Source organism: Lontra canadensis, unplaced genomic scaffold (genome assembly GCF_010015895.1).
Source record: "Lontra canadensis isolate GAN:19392208 unplaced genomic scaffold, GSC_riverotter_1.0 scaffold12, whole genome shotgun sequence".
Classification (NCBI taxonomy): domain Eukaryota; kingdom Metazoa; phylum Chordata; class Mammalia; order Carnivora; family Mustelidae; genus Lontra; species Lontra canadensis.
The window spans coordinates 28,456,230-28,459,822 of NW_022631006.1; the positions used below are offsets into that span (position 1 = coordinate 28,456,230).

At 35.5% G+C, this 3,593-nt stretch overlaps 1 pseudogene; it reads right to left on the reverse strand.

Moving 5' to 3' along the window:
* Positions 1 to 376: 376 nt before the first annotated feature.
* LOC116867463 lies at positions 377 to 1,298 on the reverse strand (annotated as a pseudogene).
* Between the last annotated feature and the right edge of the window lie 2,295 nt (positions 1,299 to 3,593).

The following is a 3,593-nucleotide window of genomic DNA, read 5'->3' on the forward strand; positions in this document are numbered from 1 at the left end:
CTAGGAATTGTTATACACAGATGAGGAAGACAAAAAAGGAGATGGTATACTTTCTTTCATTTGAAGAGAATTTAAAAGTGAAATGACATAAATCAAGGAAGACTACTCATAGACAAAGGGTAGAAGAGTTGTTCTTTCAAGGTGTCCTCTTGAACCTACTACTCAATTTCTGGACCAATAAACTCCCCTTCTTAATAATGCCACCCAATAATGCCACCATGCCTCAATAGCAATCAACAGCAATGCACTATAATTTTGATGCCGGTTTTTATGCCAAAGTCATGGAATTGGTTTCATGCATATACCCATGTATAGGATGAGTTAAGGATGTCCCAAGAAAGTTATGCTATCTAAATCACCTCTTCCTGTTCATTGTTTAATATGGCAGAAGGATGCCACGTGCTTTTTTTCTCAGCTTCCTCATGGCTGTCTTCATTTCAGCATTTCTGAGTGTGTAGATGAGAGGGTTCAACATTGGAGTGATCACTGTGTAAAAGACAGAGAACACTTTGTCCACAGAGAAGCTGCAGAAAGGCCTCAGGTAGATGAATACACATGGCACAAAGATCAGGCTGACCACTGTTAAGTGGGAGGCACAGACTGAGAGTGCCTTGCACTGGCCCTGGCCGAAGTGAGTTCTGAGGGTGATCAGGATGATGGCATAAGAGAACAGTAAGACCAAGAAACAGACAAGAGATAGCAGACTACTGTTTGAGACCATCAGCACCTCTACTACATATGTGTCCATGTACAAAAGCTGATGACCTGTGGGACATCACAGTAGAAGTTGTCCAGTTCATTAGGGTCATAGAACAGCTGGATCATCAGTGCAACCTGTGTGATAGAGTCAATGAAGCCCCCACACCAACAGGCAAAAACCAACTGAAAGCACAGCTGGTGGTTCATGACTGTCAGGTAGTATAAAGGATTACATATGGCAACATACCTATCATAGGCCATGACTGTCAGCAGAAACATCTCTCTGGCTCCCAGAAAGAGCCAAGCATCCCTAAAAAGAGATGATCTTGCCTTGCTTTAGAAAATCTCCTAATATCTTGGGCATGGTAACACAGCTCAGGCATTGGTCAATAAGGGACAGATGGTCCCAAAAATATTACATAGGAAATTGGAGCAGACAGGCATCAGCTCACAGTGCTACCATTATCAAGAGAATTCCCAGAAAAAGTCATGTAAAATAAAGAAAATATTAAGAAAAGAAAGAGTTGTAGCTCCCAGGAAGATGAAAAGTCCAGAAGAACAAATTCTGTCACCTTGGAATCATTTTTTTTTTCATCAAGTCAAGAATACCAAGTGACCTAGAGAAAAAAAGAATCAAATTGGAACAAGAAAAATTCAACTAAGAAAAAATGCAATAAATAAATGAATGAATAAAATAAAAATAAAATATATTTATTTATTATATATATTTATACATATATATGTGTATATATGAGTTAAAAGATACTGAGTTTATATGTTTATATCATATTACAAGATGAAAAACTTAAGTTCTGTGAGGTGGGAAATATACAGTCCTGTATAAATAGAATGAGGAATACTTTGCATACCTTTCAACTCCTCATTCCTATAATGTTTTCAAGTTGCATTTACAACAAACTAGGGAGGGAGGGAGGGAGACAATGAACTGGATATGAGGTGTTCAGAACATGAAAATCATTACACCAATGCATTGACCTCAGGCAAGCTATCAGACCTGAGTTTTATTCTTTGTTTATTCAATCTAATATGAAGATAATAATATCTTCCAAGGTTGCTCCAAGAATCAAATATAATCTGATTATGAACAAAATACACTTACATAAAAAAATCACTCATAGGTGGGATTTAAGAAACAAAACAGATGAACATAGAGGAAGGAAGGAAAAATAAAATAAGATGAAAAAGAGAGTGAGGCAAGCCATAAGAGATACTGAATTCTAGGGAATGAACTGAGGATTGCTGGAGGGGAGGGGTGGGGGATGGGGTAACTGGGTGATGGGCATTAAGGAAGGCACTTGCTGTAAAGAGCACTGGGTATTATATACAACTGATGAATCACTAAATTCTACCCGTGAAACTAATAACACAGTATATGTTAGCTACATTGAATTTTTTAAATGTATAGTTGGCTTTGAATTTAATAACATATAGTTATTATTGTTATACATTGTAATTATTGCTATTGATTTTAAATAAACTACTTTAAAATTTTTTATTTAAATAAAATTTATTTAAATAAAAAATTTTTTAAATAAAAATAAAAATAAAAATAAATTAAAATAAATAAAATAAAAATAAAAATAAATTTTTAAATTAAAATAAAAATAAAAAATTTTTAATGACTTAAGTCCCTCAAAGTGAGGCAATATTTTTTTATTTTATTTTTTTAAAGATTGATTATTTATTTATTTATTTATTTAAGAGAGAGAGTAGTGGGAGAGGGAGAGGGAGAAGAAGACTCCTCACTGAGGAGAGAGCCCAAAGCAGGACTTGGTATCATGACTCTGAGATCATGACCTGCACTGAAGGCAGACACTCAACTGACTGAGCCACCCAGGCACCCCTACTTTTTTTTTTTTAATATTTATTTATTTTAGGGAGAGAAAGAGTGCAGGGTTGTGGGAACAGGCAGAGTAAGAGGGAGGGAGAGAGAGAGAGAATCTCCAGCAGACTCCCTCCTGAGTACAGAGCCTGACCTCAGGACCCACAGATCCTGAACTGAGCCAAAATCAAGAGTCAGATGCTTAACCAGCTGAGCCAACCCGGTGTCCAACCATGTCCATTTCATAGGAGAAGATAGTATGGGAAATCAAAATTATGCTGTTTTTGGACTTTTCAACAACCATAGGTACACTTAAAAGAAGTAAAGTTTATGCTAAGATATTGTTTTGTCAATTTCCTCCTGCTCTACATTTACATTCATTCCTGATATTGGGTGGGAATATCTCTCTTATTTATTTATTACAAATAAAATATTAGAGAACATCGGCACATTCCTTCCTTGAAGCAGTGAAGAAATAGCAGATGTTTCTCTGTTTAGATTAGTATATTTTCAATCTACAACTAGCTCTTGGTAAAATATTGAGTGAGACAAAATTTGCATTTTTCTCAAATCAGTTAGGGAAATTTATATGATAGTTATTCAGATATTCCAAAATGAAAAATTCTTAATATCAAGAAATTTCACATTACACGTTATTTCAAGAAGAACATGTGAGAGAGAGATCGGGGATCCAAGGAACTTTTGGATGTCTTAATAACACCGCATATGTGACCAACCTCTTCACCTACCTAAAGAGTCAGGTGCCCAGGTACATCTAATGCTACAATCTGATAAATATGGAAGAAACCACCTCACTGTCTAAATCATTTTGAAAAGAAAAGCAAAGCAAAAAAGACAGGAAACCATTTTCTGTCATATGTACAGCCCTATTTGAGCTCCGAAACATGGAAATTTTCTAATCTCCTTTGGATGTACCAAGGATTGTGAATTTTCATATGGAGATTACATTCTGGTGTTCTTTCCAATGATCTAAGATATCTAATTAGATGACATCAAGCTCTTATGTAAAAGAACATAGGACATACAGAAA